Source organism: Candoia aspera, chromosome 2, assembly GCF_035149785.1.
Source record: "Candoia aspera isolate rCanAsp1 chromosome 2, rCanAsp1.hap2, whole genome shotgun sequence".
Classification (NCBI taxonomy): Eukaryota; Metazoa; Chordata; class Lepidosauria; order Squamata; family Boidae; genus Candoia; species Candoia aspera.
The window spans coordinates 263,158,417-263,178,305 of NC_086154.1; the positions used below are offsets into that span (position 1 = coordinate 263,158,417).

At 43.8% G+C, this 19,889-nt stretch overlaps 1 protein-coding gene across 2 annotated transcripts in view; it reads right to left on the reverse strand.

Annotated features, from left to right (window-relative positions):
* Positions 1-19,376, reverse strand: part of UBAP2 (ubiquitin associated protein 2) — an 82,747-nt gene extending 63,371 nt beyond the window's left edge. For both annotated transcript variants that reach the window (XM_063295887.1, XM_063295886.1), the window contains exon 1: positions 19,287-19,376. The gene's annotated coding sequence lies outside the window, so the exon portion shown is untranslated. The remainder of the gene's footprint in view (positions 1-19,286) is intronic.
* Between the last annotated feature and the right edge of the window lie 513 nt (positions 19,377-19,889).

Genomic DNA, 19,889 nt, shown 5'->3' on the forward strand with positions numbered 1-19,889 from the left:
CTTTCCTCCCTTCAACAATAAAATGTTTCACGCAGATTGTGAGATGTAGAATTTCCTGGTTCAACTGCTCTCCAAGCTTTAAGAGCTTAAAAACCCAACCCATTATATGGTCAGGACCTGCACACTGGGTTAACTACTGTGCTGTGAAGTCACATTGTTCTCCTAAATTAGCGCAAGAAACTAGAAGTAACCTGGCTGTTAAAGAACCTGTAATTTCTTTACAACTTTGATGTGTCACAGTGCGGCAATTTGTACTTCTCAATCATTCCTGTTTATAACTGGCTTTCAGATGTCCCTATCAGAGCATGCAGGATGAAAAGCCTTTCATTAAACCCTATGTATAGCTAAGCAGGCTGGCAGTTTCAATACGCAATTCAGTTGTCTGCCTACGAAGAGAATGAGCGCAGGTACCTGTTTTCTCTGACCCAGCAAGGAGAAAAAGTAAGCACAATAGTAGTAGCGGAGAAGAAATCATTTAAGTTTGAAGGCTCCAAAACTCTTAGCTAAAACTCAATTCTGGGTATTTTATACATGCAGTTGGTTAAGCTTGCTTAACTTGATGTTTCATACATAGTGGGATTAGTTTCTGCCCTTTAGAGACAACTAGAACACGGTCCCTTGGACTGCAAGGTGGTCAAATCAGTCAATCCCACAGAAAATCAACCCTGCTCACTGGGAGGACAGATACTGAAGCTCAAATACTTTGGCCACCTAACGCAAAGAGAGGAGTCACTGGAGAAGCCCCTGATGCTGGGAAAGACTGAAGGCAACAGGAGAAGGGGACGGCAGAGGATGAGATGGTTAGATGGCATCACCGATGCAATGAACATGAATTTGAGTAAACTCCAGGAGACAGCAGAGGACAGGAAGGCCTGGCGTGCTGTGGTCCATGGGGTCACGAAAGGTCAGACACGACTTAACGACCGAACAACAACAAACCACAAAGTAGGAACATTTGTATAGCTTCTGCCTGCAAGTTCTGAGATGAAGATCCAAGATACCTGTATTGTTCTAGGTACAGACCAGTGAGCTGGTAACTCCCGGCTAAAGGCATTACATAAGATGGAGGGAAAAAAATTGGGGACCAACACATTACCACAACTACCGGAGCGTCTGCTACGGTAGACGGAATGGAACGGACCCATGATACTGAGTCTAGGCAGTTGATCAGTTGGCCCTGGAGGCTGAAAACACTCGTGAGGTCCAGGCATCTGTCTGAGAAACTGGCATGGCCAACTGCTGCATGGTCTCCTTTCTCTCTTTCAGTGGGAAGATCAGGCCTCTTTTGATGTCCAGAATGGCGCCAAGGTACTCAGACTGAAGGATACTTTTATCTTGGCTTCATTAGGAAGCCCAGGTCTTTGAGGTCTGCATCTTGCTCCTTACATCCTTCTTTCCTGCTCGATTAATGGAAATTGGATCAACAGGTCACTGAGATTGGGGTACAAGTGTATTCTCCAGGATCTGCCAACAGCACTATTTCCATCCACAGTCTGGAAGCTAGTAACAGGCTGAATAGAAAGGCTTTAAATGTTAGTGAGCATCCCAAAATTCAACCACAGGAACTGTGCATAGATTAAAATGTGTAGGAAGGCCCCCTGTATGTACAACATAAACAGAGCATTTTTTTTTCTGGAGGGATTCTATGAAGCCTGTGTGTTTCCATCTGGAACCCGCAGTATCTGATGTGGAGGTTTGCACACTTTGGGCCTAGGATGACACATCATTCTTTGTTATTTTTAGGAACAATGAAAAATATGGAATCTGAGCTCAAGAATTTCTTACCTAGTGGGACCTGTTCTATATAATGAGGAGGAGATGCTTTGTTGACTTGCACGTCCTGGCAGCTAGGTAAAGTAACTGTGGGAGGGCAGCTGGTGACTACGTGACTATGATGTGACTAATTGACCATCTTTAAATCATGTGTCTGAAGTTATATTTTACTGGTGGTGAAGACCAGACTATATCTGAGGCTGGTGTGAATTGAGAACTCTGTCCCCATCCCCGTGTTCCTAGGGTCTGCTTTGAGTGCAGCAGGAACGAAATGAATGGGAGGTGTAAGCTCACGTTCTCTGTTCTTGACTTCCTAATTCATTTGGTTGGGCAGAGCTTTCTTTTCTCTTTAGTTCTGATTAGGATCTCACGAAGGGCCTCTTTAAACAGCTTGTTCCCACTGAGTGGAACCAATGTTAGAACCAATTTGAATTTAGAGTCTACATTCCAGTTTTTCAGATGCAATGACTTCCTGGCAGCCATGTACACTCTGTGGAGAAAGGTAGGGCCAGAACTGAGGAAGGATACCTCATTTCACCAGAAGCAGCATCAAAACCTTTTGTAGCCCTGCCTCCAACAGCAAGGAAAAAGCCAGGTCTTTCTTTGGGCCCAGAGAGCAAATAATGCTGGTGTCAGCCTAACAGGAACAGAATTCCAGGAGTAAAGCTCTCTTGCATCCCACACAGTCTGCCTCTCCTAACCATGGGATGCTGTAGTCACAACTCTCTAATTTTAACATTCTGTTCACTTTGTTCCATTTAATCTTCACAACAACCCTGCAGTAATAATAATAAAGATTATGCCATCAAGTAACAACTTGTTCAAAATGCTCAGTAAGTCTTGCATCTAAACAGTGATCTGAACCTAGTCTAACATTATATACACCATACCAGAAGGCTTAAGAGTGAAGAAAAGTTGCTAATGATGTGGTTGATTGCTGAAGAACATGTACAGAATTCAGAAGGCAAACTGCTTCAGCATAATCCAGTGCTACAGCTCTTCAGTCCAGGAAATCTTAGGGGACAGAAAACATTTATTTTTATTTTTATTTTAGTATCATCTCTATACCTCCTAGAGAAGAGCAAAAAGAGATTGTCAAGAAAAAGAATCAAAAGAGCACTTTGTTTGCTGCCCTATTAGTATCACCTATTTAAAATAGTCATGGGAATCATTTCGACATCTGTCAGTATTCCACACAGATATCTATCTAATGAGTTCCTAAAGCTTTTAAAGCTAACAAGCAAACTAGCAATTAACCATTTAGCAGTAGAAAAGCACATCACTGGTGAAGTTTGTTTTCAAGGAATTAGTTTCATTGATCCCCAAATGCCACATGTCAACTAGATATAAAGTTCTTTTTAATTCCAGCTGGGCCTGGCTAACTGTTCGCAAATACTTATTAAGTAATCAAGTGTTTGTAAAATCATCTGTCGATTCAGATGGTCTGTTCACTCCCTGTTTGCTATGTTTTTTCCATGTGGAAATATACTTTGCTTGAGCTTGCTCTCTGCCATCTTTAGAGTCTTCCTCCAGTTCACATTGACCTGAACAAATTTTCAAACTCTGGTCTCCTAGGAACCCTTCCCATTTGACTTGTATGTTAGGTAGCCTCTCTAACCAGCCACAGGATTTCTAGAGACCCCCAGGGGCATTGTGGAACTAAGTGTTCTAGATGGCACAGACAAATTGTGCTAGCCCTGCTTGCCATAACCCAGAAAAGGCTCCCTAGATGCCATCACATACCCCCGCCATCCGCTAGACATCCTTCTTTCCGTTTGGTGTCCCTGAGCAGGGCCTGGTCAGCCAACGTTTTTTGTTGTGCTCCCCCCAACATACATTGTTTTAAAAACCTGATGTCCCAGCATGGATCTGAGGCACACTCTCTTCTGTTTTAAAAAACTATCAGCACCTGCCTGCAGAAAATCTAAACGGAAAGGGCACTGCAAAGAGATACTATAGGACCAGCTCACTTTTTCCTCCTGCTTGCTTTTTCCAACGGTATGATGGTGTAATCAGCCATACAAAGAACTTGCACTTTTGTTAGGGGAACAGAAACTACAAGAAGCCATAGTTACATCCCCCTTATTCACAAGTTAATCTAGCCTGAGAAGATTAGTCAAACAACCATAATTGGAACCACCGGGCTGGAAGGCATATTGTTGTGGGGCAAACAGGAGGAGGAAGGAGTATTAGGTATGTTCACTGCCTTGAGTTATTTATAAAAAATAATAAAGGTGGGATAAAGATTAATTAATCAAATCAAATCAAAGTACTGTATCCAGGGCAGGCAGGCTGTCTTTCAGGGAAGCTAGTCCACCATTACTAATCTGCTCTTAACATATAATTTGTATTAATAATTTTGATTATAATAGCAAAATCTAATACAAACCACACTTAAAGAGAAGAGAAATAAAAAGGTGCAAGGAAAAAGAAAAAAAGAAAAGAAGAGAAAAGGAATATATAAAGAAGTGACTTCCAACCTTCATCACAAGTATAAACAAATTTAGTGACTCTTCACCCCCTCCAAGGCTACAAATGTTTATTCCTTCAGCCCATATCCCAACTCTTATCTATAAACAAATCCATAAAGCATCATCTTTTCAGTCCTAGTGTCAGCAAAAAGTCCATAAAGGGTTGCCAGTAGTAACAACATATTTTGTTTTAACCTTGATCAAATAAACCGACTTTATATTCCTTCCTTTTACTTCTAACACTCCTTAACTTTAGTTCATTCAAATATGGTCATAGGATTTGATATATCTTCATTTCTTCTTCGGACCATTGCACAGAGTTCTTAAGGCTTTAACAAGCCTCTTTTGTAAATCCAACAGGAAAAAATTGTCTAGGTCACTGTCTTGGTTTATCATGGTATTTCCCTTTTGAATTTTAAAATATCATCCAGTTTCTTCTGCAGATCCATTAAAACATCCTTTTCCAAGTCATTCTCTTGGCCTGTCGGTTGTAAATCCACTTTCGGTAACATCTCTATCTTGTTAGATAAAATTTGTTCTACGTCTGTCATTTCTTCAATAACATCTTTTGGACATTCTCTATCCATAGAAGCAGACATCGTTACAGACATTGTTGATATTGTAGCTACTAATTTCTGACTCCATTCTTCAAAAGTCTCTTTCAGTATTTTCATTGTTACGACGTTTTGCAACATTTTGTAGGATTGTATTTTTTCCTCTACCCAAAATCTTTAGTCCCCTCTAGTATCTAGTTTTTAAAATCACTCTATCACTTATCTTTGTTATGTCTTGCAAAAACCAAAGCAGGATCTAGTCAAGCTGTTTGTTCTTTATAATTAATTCCAAAATCTTATTGCAAAAGTTTCAATATTCCAAATTTATCTGGACCCTTAATCTGTTTATAACTTTCTTAGATCAAAATCTTATTTAGCTTTTTGCAGTTTATTTCAGATTCTTTAAATTCTTAAGCTTATGATTAAAATTTTCTTTCGTTCAGGACTGAAAGCAAACTCACCCAGCATTTTCAAACTTGTCATTCCAAAGGTCTCTAATAGCTTAGAAGTATGTAGTTAATAAGCATTTTCCGAAAGTGATTAGCAAGTGAGGTTAGCAAACTTAGTGTCCTTTAAAAGGTGCTGACTGGAGTTGTGAACAAGATGGCTATTCCCATCGAACAAGATGGCTATTCCCATCGAACAAGATGGCTATTCCCATCGTCTCCCAGTACTCAAACCTGTGGGAGACTGCTGTCCTGCAGTCTCCTCACGAGAACCAGCCATCCAGAGCACATGTGAGCAACCTCCCATCCTCTCCTTTTCCAGGGAGATTTCAAAGAGCCAGTCTACTCACTGGCTCTTCCTTCTTCACCATGGTCGTCAGCTCCGCTTTTGCGGAGACATCTTCTGTCTGCCGTTCCTCCCCAGGAAGCCTGTTACGTATCTTCTCTTAGAGAAATTTATGCAAAACATTCTCTTATCCTACAAAAACTATTTTGGCTGGGTTTGCATTTTACACTAAGCAAAATGTGACTTGTTTGATTTTGGCTTAATGTGTTATATGAACCAAGCAAACATTATATCTTGCCAACTATGATTTCTGTCTGAACTAGGCTACTGAAAGTTAACCACGGTTAAATAAGCCATAGGTTAGTAATGTGTAAGCCAGTTCTTTGGAAACTGTCAGGCTGGGAAGACAAAGGAGGACGACCTATAGGACTTGGTTTACTTCCTTGAGTCATCTGAGATAGTTTGTCCTCTGTGTGTGTGTAATAATAATAACAACAACAACAACAATAATAATAATAATACCCCATTGTTTAAGTTCCAGCATATCATATCCTGGACTATGTCGAGAATGGGCCCTCTTTGTGGGTGGAGCGTTACATTTACCGACATTTCAGACCTTTCCACATATAACAAAGACCACCAAGTCCAATTTACTTTTCGGGCTGACCCTTACAGATCAAGACAGGGAGCTACATTCCGCATTTCTGTCAAACTCACAAGAATCTCTGTGAAGTTATCTCCCGTTTTATCATCTTACCAACAACTGAGTTTCATTAACAAAGCTCAAGGCAGCCTCGTGATTTATTTTAGTAAGATTCTCACAGGGGTAGAAATGCGCAAGAACCCAAGCACTGGTGAACCAAGCCCAGGAATAACCCAGACGAGCTACGCTGGCTATAAATAGCTAAGCTGAGAGTCCGGGAGTTAACCAAGGGATCACAAATGAACACACTCCCACTGCCCCTGCCCTGCCCTGCCCCCATGCCCCTTTAACTGGTTTAAAGGTAGGACAATGAAGAAACAAATTAGACCCGAATGCCAGTCCTGTATATTACATTATATACAGACAAAGTTGCCCACTTTTGAAGCTAGAAAGTTAGTTGTAATATTTCAAAAATGCATCTTAGAACTCCACCTTGAGTACTGGGTCCGGTTCTGAAACCACACGTTAGGGAGGATCTCAAGTAACTGAACTACGTTCAGGAAAGAAACCCCAACATGACCAGAGAAGTAGAAAAATAAATCTTGCTAAGAACTGACATGGCATATTCCTGGGAAGACAAGACTGAAGGGGGAGAAGATCGCACCCGTCACAGACCTGAAAGGGTCTCCACAGAAGAAGGTAAAGGCTTCTTTTCTATCAGTGCACAACTCAGGCCATGGAATACAGAGACTGAGGGATGTAAGTAACACGAACGTGGGTTCCAACTGAACATTGAGAGAACACTTCCTAATAGTAAGAGGAGTTTGGCAGTACAACGAATTGCCTGGAGAAATGAGGGGCCTCCCTTCACTGCAAGCGGTCGCTGGGCAGCCTCTTGCCATGGGTGCTGTAGTTTGGGTACCTGCTCTGACCAGTGGCCTGGACGTGATGACCTTCCACCTCTATGGCAGAGATTTCACTTGGGATCTTCTGCACGCAGCAGGAGGACTATGCCAGAACCCCACCACAACCTTGAGGATCGATTAAGAATGCTCCCCCACATCTTCTCTTGACGTATCAAACTGATCAAAATCCACGAGGCCACATTCAGTTATGACCTTGGTGGCTTTACTTTGGCCAATCTCAGGGCCACACAATCCAAGGTCAACCATTGTCCATGGGATGGGGTAGTTTTGAGATTAATCAAGAAAAAGATCCCAGAAGAAAATAAAATGTTTTATCCCTTTGAAAGTGCCACAGATGATTCTATCCTCAGCTATGACTAAGCACCAGCAGCAATAATTTTGTTTGGGCGCAGGTAAATGGAAGAGGAGAAGGAAAGTGGTAGGATTATCCAAGTGCAGCATCCGGTATTGGGAGCTATCCTAAAGGCTCAGGATAACTGCAGTACAATGGCTAAGAAGGCGAACTACAAGCCAGTTAGGTTTCCTGTTTAAATTTTGTGGCTACTCTAAACGAGCTACTTTCTCAATCATTCTTACAGTTACTATGGAAGATGGGCAATACAGGTAGTCCCTGCTTAACGGCCATTCGTCCAGTGACCATGCGAAGTTACAACAGTGCTGAGCAAATGGTAGTTGCGACCAGTCCTCAAAGTTATGGCTGTTGCAGCATCCCCATGGTCACCCAGCTGAGGCAGCTGCTGGCCTTTCTTGCTGCTCTGCAAGGCCTCACAGAAGCCTCGGAGAGCCAGCAGCTGCCTCAGCCTTGTCAGCAGCGGGAGGAAGACGGCGGCGAAGGTCATCTGGGGCGGCAGGGGTAGGCGATGGAGCGCAGGGCGGTCAAACGGGCAGAGATGGGGGAGATAGGTGGGTGGGGGAGTTGAAGTGGAGGCAAGCGCAGCAGGGTGGTGGAGCCTTGTCTGCTGAAGGGAGCTGGCCAGGCCTGGCTGAGGAGGAGGCAGCCAGGTACAGGTTGGTGCTTTTCGTGAGAATGTTGAGATCATGACTCCAGAGAGAGAGAGAGAGAGAGAGAAAGCTGAGGAAGAGGAGGATTTGCCTATCTCCTCTCATTAACTGTCATTCACTGGGAAAAAAGAATTCTTCCAGAGTTCCAGGCTTAGGTTTGCAGGAATTAGTATGGGGTTTTTTTTCCTGCCCTTGTCAGTAATGTGTCTTTCTCCTTCTTTTCTCTCCTTTCTGTCAAGAGCTTCCTTGCATCTCTCTGTCATTTAAGCTGGGTTCGCACAGCTAGATTGTCTGATAAGAGCACAAATTATGTGAACTCAGCAGTTGGGTTCTGTTAATTCAGGATTCCTGGCCAGGATCAAGGCACCAAGGACTGTCTCACTCCCTAATTTTTTTTTAAAGCGGATCCTTCAGGACCTCTTCCTGGGGAGCATCATGCTGGGTCCTGGCACTGAGTCTGCAACCCCTCTTTAGGGGGCTCACTCCAGGTCACAGCACCACCAAGTTTGAGGACTCCCAAGCTAAGCCATAATGTGGTTTATCTGGTTCTGACTTAGGTGTAAACTCAGCTATTCTGATTTGTAAGCCATGGCTTAGCATGTACTTGACGGTCACAACACCTGGGCTATTAGCACTCAATACAAGTCATACTAAGATATTAATGAAACTGGACAGACAGTGAGACATCGCGCTTGGGGACACCTGGTATGACCTCCTACTCAAGCAGGGCCAGAAATATAGAACTGAAAATGAAGAAAGCCCCAAGCATGGAAATTCTCTTTTCACACCTCAATACCTCTCAACTGACTGGAGTGGGAACGGAGGAGGATAATTTTCATAACAGCCAGTATGGAACATAATATATTATTATTTTTATAAATAACTCAAGGCGGTGAACATACCTAAGGCTCCCTCCTCCTCCTGTTTTCCCCACAACAACCACCCTGTGAGGTGGGTCGGGCTGAGAGAGAGGGACTGGCCCAAGGTCCCCCAGCCGGCTTTCATGCCTAAGGCGGGACTAGAACTCTCCTACCATGCCTGATTGGCTCTTGGGCTGAGAGAGAGGGACCGGCCCAAGGCCACCGGCTGGCTTTCATGCCAAAGGCGGGACTAGAACTCTCATACCACGCCTGATTGGCTCTTGGGCTGAGAGAGGGGGACTGGCCCAACGTCACCCAGCCAGCTTTCATGCCAAAGGCGGGACTAGAACTCTCCTACTACGCCTGATTGGCTCTTGGGCTGAGAGAGAGGGACTGGCCCAAGGTCACCCAGCCAGCCTTCATGCCTAAGGCGGGACTAGAACTCTACACCTCCTGGTTTCTAGCCCATTGCCTTAACCACTAGACCAACCTGGCTCTACTCCTTTGGAATGAACTGCTGTCTCTTTGCTGGCCTTTACGAAAACTCAGAAGAGCAACTCTTTCTTAAGCTGCATTTCACCTTTTAGATCAACTACCTTAATGCCTTCCATCCTCACTACTGTGGAGTTCATTAAGTGATTTTTGTTTTCCATTATTTGTTTCTAGTGTGTGTTGGTCTTCCGGATTTTAATTCTTTTCCATCTTTGTTTGCTAACTGGCTAGGTAGGACATAATGGGAAAAAATACCAAGCCCAATTTAAATATGCAGCATAAGGCTAACATTTGAATCCACTTTGTGCTGAAGGAAATTGTGACTTTACAAGCTGATGAAACCCAAGGCTCAGAGAAGGCTATATAGCAGCCTTCTTAAGAGCTGGAGATCAGTAAACATTATTCAACTAAGAATCCATAATTTAGAGTAAATTCATTTGTTAAACATGAGGCGCTCTCTCTAATCTTACAACCTTCGAAAAGCATCCCTAAAGCAAATAAGCTATAAAATTGAAAGGTAAGCATTCACAGGCATTTATACTTTAATCATATATTTATTTCTGTCTATGTAAATATTTATTGACCACACACTATTCAAAGTCTCTCATTACAAGATAACACCGGGAAGGCCCATAACATAAATAATGAATTACTTAAAAGCACAGAGTTGGGCTGAGAGCGCGCGACTGGCCCAAGGTCACCCAGCCGGCTTTCATGCCTAAGGCGGGACTAGAACTCACAGCATACTCTAACACCAGAACCATTGTCTATGTGTCAATAATCTGTTGTTCCTTTCCTGCCTACCACTAGTGTTAAAATCTAATGTCCGAAAAGTTTTTGCCCACCATAGACATAACTGACTGGTGTAATATCCTTGTTATGATTACGGTGGGGGTACATAAATTCGCAGAGGTAACTATCAACCATCGATCAATAACCTTATCCCATGAGGGGGAAGCAGGAGACAGTCGAAATAAGTGGACGTAATTGACTGCTGCATGAAACTCACTAGCAGGCAAAAACTTTTTGGCAGACAAAAAAGGAACAAGAACCTACAAATATCTATGGCTAACTTTGCCATGCTTTATTCAAACAACCCTATCTTCTGGATTCAAGTAACATACTGAACCCTAAGCTGAGCACATGGGTGGATTTACACGACATGTTCCACTAAAATCTAGTTGGCTAGTTTCAGTTTCAGTGTATCATATGAACACAGCCACTGCATGGTAGGGACGTGCCACAGAAGGGGCTAACTCAAGCCTATGCAGCTTCAACAGCTGCTGCCACGGCACAACTTGGTTATTTCTCTTAAAACCCCTCTGCAGCAGAGCTGAAACTTATGAGAACAATCCTAAATCCCAGACTTGGACTACGATTTTAAAATCTACCCCATTCTATTTCAGTATCCCGACAGCCATTACAGCAGATGAACACTGTGCAGTAAAGCATCCTCTGACTTTAAAGTCCTTAAGAGTCTAGGTGCTTACACAGCAGCTTAACAGACCCCCAAAGCCAGTGACCTTACCCTGGCCTCTCCATGCCACATTTTCTTCAGGCGCAAGACTGAAAACTAGCAATATTTATCTTCTCCCTGTATTCTTCTTTGAAGCCTATTATGGCAAGACTTTAACTCATAGGTAGGTAACCCATAACTCTGAATTTGTGACATCATTCTGTTGTCACAGAAACAGACCTAAGGTCAACATGGTGTCACCATCATATATTACAGTAGGGGACAACATCAGAGCCCTGTGTGTTTCCCCCTTTTGCAGTTCTGAGACGCCAACTATCAAAACACAGCAGATGGTTCCCTTCATCCAGAGGTGGAAAACAGATGAAAACGATAGTGAAGCCCTAAAACAGACTTAAGATAGCCACCTCAAAAAACAAAAGCCTACTTTCTCCCCAAAATGTTAACTTAGTTGCTTGGTTTATTGTACTATTCTGTGGCTTACTGTTTTATATTTTCTTGAATCCTGCCTTGAGATCTACAGATAAATTGGGGTAGAAACATTTTAATAAATGAACAAGTTAAAAACCTTAACTTGTATTAAAGTTCCAGTATTAAAATATTGGAAGTTGCTGCTTGCTGTTGGAAAACACACCAATGAACAAGGGGCTGGAAAATATCAATTAATATTCCAGTAACAAATACAAAGGGCAGTGCAAAAGAATGCTCAAAATTAAGCATTACAATACATTTTATTGTAAACCGCCCAGAGTCCCCTGTTGGGGGGAGATGGGCAGTGATATAAATTTAATTAAATACATAAATAAACAAAATGCCAGCTATGATCAAGGCAGGAGGGGGAGCAAAAAGTAAGAGTACGGATTGTTGGAGAAATGACTGTCTATATCCTCATGCCTAATAACTGAAAGTTATCTAGTTTAAGCACTGTATTTTTACTGTCAAAGGATTCAACTGGCCTGAATCCTTTGGGAATTGGGCCCTCCACCAATTGGTTTGCATTAATAATGGAGTCCAGATCCTCATTACCTATTCCCAAAGTACATAGACCATTAGCTACTGCAAGTAAATGGATATTCAATTATGTCTTTCTTCTGATTTGCCTATAAATGGTGACAGAGTACTTGGAAAATCTCTGCAAGATGACAATTGAAGGATTAAACAGCGGTGGGACAGGAAAATTTCAAGAATACAGATAGTCCTCGCTTAACAACTATTGTTTAGTGACGGTTCGGCTTACAACAGAGCTGGAAAAAACAACTTGTGACCGGTCCTCACACTTATGATCATCGCAGCATCCCTCATGGTCACGCAATCATGATTTGGGTGCTTGGCAACCAGTTCGCATTTTTGATGAAGTTAAATTGGCACACTCTTAAGTTTAATGATATAGTTGATTAATTCTCAACACCAATTTCTTCTTTCATCACAGCAACTCTAATTTTTGTAATTTGAAGTCAACCATATTTTAAACTATAATAATAAAGGTAGGGAGCCATTGCTAAAAATTCCCTTTAAATATAGTGCACTCCAGCAAGAACATTTTAAGTATTTCAATAAATGCTCAGATTCCTTCAGACCTGCAGGATCTGCAGCCAGGTAAACAGAAGGAAGGGAAGATTAGAAAAGTCTCAAAACACAAATTTGCTCCAAAACGTAAAGCCGCTAGTCACAGTAGCATGATCTAGTTTAACGTTCACAGATTCTGTAATCAATAAATCACAGGAAGATTTCAGAAGGAGGCTGGCAGCAAACTACTAGTTGTCCTTAGGTGACCTTGTAGTACTATAAAGATCAAAACCTTTTCAGTGGAAAATAGTGCTGTAGAACTATATTAACAAGGATTTTCTGCTTCACAAATCTGAGAGAGAACAGCCTGTCTTGTGTAGTACGTTAATCTTACTCTGTTACCTAAATAGCCAGGAGTATTTTCCTTCATCCAGTCAAATAAATAAATAAAACCCATAGACTCATATTGTATTCCAACATACAATAACAATCCACACAAAGCATAAGGTAAAAAGCAAGCCAGCATAAATATGTAAATAGACCGAAGGGAACTTTTTTTAATTCTTAAAAAGTTTTTTTTTCCCCCAGGGATAAGGAAAGATCAAAGCTCACTCGATACTACAGAAATTTCACCAATGTTAACACTAGCTGTTTAATCAGGTTAGCTGTTCCTCCAGCTATTCCGTTGGAGGACTGAATAGAGCTGTAAGAAACAGGACTTGATTCTCTGTTTTTTTCAGAACATGCCTTGCAGGGTTGGTCTGAGCAGTGACACAAATGGAAACTCATAAATATGTTCTACGCAGAGCTCCTCTTTCCACAAAAATGGCACTAGGGAAGGTTCAGCCAAGGCATACACAATATACTGTAGCTACGCAGAAACCAGCTTATATCCATGCCCAGGTATAGTTAAAACAGATGCTACAGAATTACGTTTATGGCTCTGAAAAGCTTCTCCAATTTTGGCACATGGGGAAGTTGGGAAGAAACACTTAAAAAGTTTTTTTCTAACCTTATTTTTTCGCAGAAGTTTTCAAACCATGGCCCACAGAAAGGTTGCAAAACAAGCAGGAACACCTTGTGGCATAGAATCCCCCTTGAATTCATTTCAGGAAGTTATCAAACAAAGACCCTAACCTTGAAATACATCTTTCATTGGATCACTGCTACTTAATCGTGTGGGAAATTGCCTTGGCTGAAACATTAACACAACAAACAGCTTTGAAAAAATGCACAATACAGTACTGGAAGTGTGCAAAACTGAGGTTGGAGTTTTCTGACCTCAAAATGTCCCTTACTGGATATGTTCTTATCTCGCCGAACTGAAATATTGAAAAAGACCACTTGGAATGTTTCAGTATTGGAATGTTTCAGTCTCAAAATATTTTGCACAACTGTAGGAAGGATAAGCATCCGGTCACCCTTTGGTAGTGCTATTATTTTGTTTTCAACATACATCAATAAGAAATTTTTAAAAGTAGGGAAAGTACTCCAGGGAGGGGTGCCACAGGATTCGGTTCTCTCTCCTCTCCAACATCTACATGAGGCATCATCAATATGCTGATGATACTCAACTATACATCTCCACCCCGGGTGAGGTAAGTGATGCGGTGACCGCCCTCTCTCAGTGTCTGGGGGCTGTGGGGGTCTGGATGGGGAACAACAGGCTTCAGCTGAACCCTGGTCAGATGGAGTGGCTGTGGGTTGACGGTTCCTCTGTATCAGGAAAGTTGTCATCTTTAGTTCTGGATGGGGTTGGACTGCCCCATTCAGACCCAGTGCAAAACCAGGGGGTCCTCCTGGACTCACGACTCCTGCTTGACGAGCAGGTGGCAGTCGTGGCCAGGAGGGCTTTGCGCAACTTCATGTTGTCCACCAGTTACGCCCCTTCCTGGACCGAGAAGCCCTCCGAACAGTCACTCATGCCCTGGTCATCTCCCACATAGACTACTGTAATGCACTCTACATGGGGCTACCCTTGAAGAGTATCCAGAAGCTTCAACTGGTCCAGAATGCGGCCACACAAGCAGTTATTGGTGCCCCAAGATCGGCACATGTGACACCACTGCTGCACAAGCTGCAGTGGGTACCAGTCTGCTTCCGGGTCTATTTCAAGGTGTTGGTTATGATCTTTAAAGCCCTACATGGCATGGGACCAGGTTACCTGAGGAACCATCTCATCCCCATGTCATTGACCCATCCCACCCGGTCATGCAGAGAGGGCATGCTATGAACCCTGCCAGTAACGGAATTCCACCTAGCGGGGTCCAGGAGGCGGGCCATCTCTGCAGTGGCACCCACCCTCTGGAACATTGTGCCCTGGAGGTGAGGCAGGCCCCTTCGTTCCTGGCCTTCCAGAAGAACTTGAAAACCTGGTTCTGCCACCTCGCTTGGGGTGGGAGGAGCACCAGTTCATCTTGGAGGTGGCCAGTGTCATAGATCCCTCCCCAATGAATAAGATCTTCACCGCTTGGATTTTATACCTATTTTACCTTTATTTATTGGTCTATTTATATTGTAATTTATATGTTTTTAATTCTGATGTTATTGTAAACCACCCAGAGTCCCCTTTTTGGGAGAGATGAGCAGTGATAGAAATTTGAAGAATGAATGAATGAATGAATGAATGAATGAATGAATGAATGAAGTATCCATAGTTGCCCTTGCACCACCGTGTTTTGGAAAGATGGAGAGTGAGGCTATTTTGACCACGTCTGGATATTGAATAGGCTAAAATGATCTCGGGCCAGAGCTTCTGCAACACAACCCTAGGGAAGACTTTATCTTTTTCCATAAAAACCTACCAGTTGAGAGGCCACCTCTCAACAGGACGGTCTAGTCCTCCCAATTTTTGCAGTGAGAGAGAGTACTTTTGATAGTTAAACAGGGGAAAAAATTACTCAACACAAGGACCTTGGTTTCAAAAGATGTAATTCCACATGGTCACAGATTGAGGAAGAGTAAATTAGTTCAGGGTTATGTACTGAAAAGTTATTAAAAGAGATAAATTGTTTTTAGAAACTGCTGGAAAGTTTCATGCATTTGGGTAGGGCTTAATTATGCCTTGATTAATTCTTAACTTGCAGCTTACAAACTTTTTAAACTCCGGATATATAAAAATTCTTAAATCTCTCTGCTTTTCTTTTTAAAAGAATGGACATACAGCTGAGATGATCTGTATTCTTCACCCTATCAAATGATTTTTTAAATAATAGCATAAGGAATGCATTTTTAATGCATTCAACAAAAGTACTTAAGGAAGCAGAAATTCAGTCTGAAGGTATTTTGTCAACATCGGAAAGAGCTGCACGGTAATGCTTTTCCATGCTCTACTTCTTTTGTTGTTAATTTTTTCTCACAAACAACTCCACATCTTGTTATTACAGAAAGTACAAGAAATACTGAAAACGCTACAAAGTCAGCATTAAGGTTTTCTCATAACCAAGCAACAAAAAAGTAAATAACTGAAACATACAAAGCAAATAAATACATTGCCAGAGAATGGTGTCTAACAATCTGAAATTGTACCTACAGTGAGGCAAATGTTGGCATTTTAGTGATGAGAAACAGGGGACAAGAAATAAGTTAGCATGCATATCAAAGTCATACCCATATTAGTAAAGCTAAGATGTACTGATAAAGGTTACCAACATTTGTAAGATCCAATTTAAAAGTCCACCTATGAGTACTGAAACACAATTACTACAGCAGATAAGATCTACAGTCCTAACAAAGTTCCATCAGTTGAATTTCAGAGCTATGTTGTGACCTAAAAAAATCAATAATTTCCAGGGTTTTTTTTTACAGGTATCAACCGAACAGACCTCATCACTCTCTTTATCTGTAAATGGGCCACTCATGTGCTGAATTTCAGGAGTATACAGGTAGTCCTTGCTTAATGACCACAATTGGGACCAGAATTTTGGTTGCTAAATGAAGCAGCCATTAAGCAAATCCAACCTGATTTTACAATCTTTTTTGTGGTGGTCGTTAAGCAAATCACCACAGGGGTTAAGCGAATCATGCAATTTCCAATTAATTTTGCTTGCCGGAAGCTATCCGGGAAGGTCAGAAACAGCTAGCATGTGACCAGAGACGCTGCAATGCTCATAAATGCAAACCAGTTGCCAAGTGCCCATCGTGATCACATGACCACGGGGGGATGCTGCAATGGTTGAAGGTGTGAGGACTGGTCGTAAGTCTGGTTTTCCAGCACATCATAAGTACCAACCATCACTAAACGAACGGTTGTTACACAAGGACTACCTGTAAAGTGAGTGGACATGCGTTATGGTTCTGCACTCTTGAAAAGAATATAGCATGGCAGCCAAATAACCTCCTCTCTGCTATCATTCTCCAAACTAGCAGTGGTCCAGCAATGGACACCCCTGTATTCAGCAAAGGATACATAAAGTTCCTGCCCTGTCCCTCAAAGTCCTTTGCATTAAGAGCAGGGTAGACTGCTTTTTGCCAAGAGGAAAACTAAGGGTTAGTTCTTTATACTGTGCTTTTAACCCTGTGTACTAACTCAGGTTATCACCAGACATGGAAACCCCATTAACTATTTAACACAACATATAGACAGACTTTGGCAAACTTTCTGAGTGAGGTGCTTGAGAACTGCAGAAATCCTGAGAACAAATCTCCGACTGTGTTTGTAATCATTTCATACAAGTTTCATCCAGTATGTTTGGCATAAAGATATGTAGGTGGTTGCCCAGCAATGCAGCTCAATCCATATGGGCACACGCTAGTAATGGCAAAACAGGGAATGCCCTCTGAATAAGTTCACGAAGAAACTTCTAAAAGTTTGCCAGGTTCTTCCCAACACTTCCTTTGTACATTTAAAGACTGCAGCTGATATAAAACAAAAAACATTTGCTAAATAAAGAATTGTCATTTGGCTAGATGTTACTAAAAAATTAAGTGCCAAAATAACAACGCATATCATAAAAAGGAAAGGACAAAGGGAATTCCATGTGAATTCCTGTTTTTCACTCAACTTGCTTAAAGATAATTTTCCATATATGCTTCAAAACTAACACCAAACAAAAGAAAAGCCAATCTATGACAAAACTTTTAAATACTGGTGGAATAAAAAATGTTAAAGCATTGTTTCTTCCATGACTCTACGTTAGTAAGTACATTTCCATACTTTGCAGATTTCCCATTGCAACTGTACTTCAAACAGAGCAAAAGGCATCCAATATTTACTTGGAGTTCTATTTAACCACAAAGCAATTAAAGACTCAGAATTTTACAGAAAATATGTAATAACACCCAATGAAGAACTAATCAGATAATAAAGCAAATAACAGTTTTTCTGATGTTATTTTAAAGAGGAAGGCTTGCATTTTTTTGATCCTCATCTCATCCCTACACTTAAATTCACCTCGTTTCTTGGACAACCAGTGGGTATAGAAGGGCAATTGTTGACAATTGTTTCAAACTCAAGATGGGCCTTCCGCTTTTCCAGTCAAAATTACCCCCAAAATCCATCCATTCATTATAATTCTCATGGTTAACTCAAATTAAGAGAAGGGCTGTGAACTGTTTACTATCAAGGCAATTCCTTTCATTTCCAAGGGCCACTTACAGGAGACGGTGTCAACAACCAGGAGATTCACCCCACCAGATCGACTAGTTTCAATTTTGCAGAATCATCTATTTCTTTATAAATAAGCAACTTGTAAACACTTTGATCTTTGACTCGCCTATCCTTGGGACAGTTCAACACCTGGAACAGTCTTCGCCATGTGTTGCCCTCTAGATAAACCCTGCTTCCAACCCCTAAAGAGAGCATCGGGCAACGGACACGGGAGAGGAGAGGTATGGTCAGGACATCTGCAGGACTGCACCGTGTACAGTAACTGAGGCGACTCCCCGCAAGTCCTACATTCAGCGAAATCCCAAAGCTCCGCGCAGTTCAGCCCGAAATACTGCTTTCAAGTCTCACTACTGAGAAAAGAAATGAGTCACTATCGTTACTAGGGCTTCGTTCGCGAACAGCAAGAGCAGGAGAGTCTTCCCAAGTCCCACCTCAACGACGCCTCTCCAAAAGATTTAAATCACGCTCTGGCCAGCTTGACTGAGGAAGGGCCACGGCAGGCGACCCCTCCGTCCGAGGAGGGAGCCGGACGGGCCGGGCTCAAGCCCGGGACGGGAGCCAAGGCCGGCAGAGGCACCGACCCCGGGCGGGGATCGCGCTCCTCCCAAAGTAAATCTGGGCTCAGAGGAGGGAAAGCTGCGCGGGGCACATTTCCGGACTTTCCCCCGCAGACGCCAGCGGGACCGGGCGAGGGGGCGCCCGCGGAACTTCTCTCCCACTCCCGCCGAGCGCGGCCACGGCCCCTCCGCCCCCCCCGCCCCGGGGCAGAGCGCCGTCGCCGGTTCCGCTTAGCCGGCTGTGCGGGGGGGCGTGCGGGGGGGGGCGAGGCGGCCTCCGCAAAGCCCCCCTTCGCCCCCAGCCCAGCGCCCGCCCGGCCGGGTCCCGCCTGGCGAGTCCAGCGCTCACGTGGGCTGGGGAGGATGGGGGCTGTAGTCCGCCCGAGGAAAGTTCGGGAGCCCGCCCCCCCGCCGGAGAGCGGCCCCCCGCGGAGCTCTCCCTTCGCGACGGGGGCACCCGCGAGGCTCCCCGGGGGTCGCAGGCCCCCCCGGGGGACCCGCGCCCCCTCCCCGCGGCGCTGCGGGACTCCGGCGCCATTCTGAGGGGACGAGGAGCGGGGGAGGCGCCTCTGCCCGCGCCCCTGGGCAGCCCCTCCGCGCCCCCCCGCGCCCCGAGGGAGGCCGGCCGGCCGACCCCCGTCCGCGGGGCCGCCGCCGTCGCCCCCCGCCGCGGACGCGCGCTCGTTACCTGCCCAACGTGCTCACAAAGCGGCGGCAGCGGCAGTAGCAGCGGCGGCGGCGCCCACCACGGTCACGTGACCCCTCCCCTCCGTCTCCCCCTCCCGCCACACGTGACCGGCCGGAGGAGGCGCATTGGCGGTCGACGCCTGCGCAGCAACCCCCGCTTCGCGCCCTTTTCTTTTCCCATCCCGGAGTTCGTGGCTGGCGTCTTCGGTCACGTGACCTTGACATTGTCGGAGAACGGGGAGCGAGCGAGGGGCAGGCGGGGATTCCGAAGGAAGTCTCGCCGCTGCTTGGCAGTCCCCACGTGACCGATTCGCCTGCGAATGAGGAGGAGCCGGGGTGACGTCCCTGGCACGTGACCTCCCGCCTCCAAAAAAAAGGCGGGATCGGCGTCTTGCTGAGGAAGGGTGGCCGTTGCGAGGCTCTTCAGGCCCATTAATAAACTATTTTATGTCTATATTTATGTTTATATTACATATATATATATAAAATACATCTTTGTTTATTTATATTTCAAATTTAGTCACTGCCCATCTCACTCAAAGAGCAACTCCGAGCAGTTTACAATAAAAACAAATTGTAACATAATTTGTTCGTTTTATTCAGT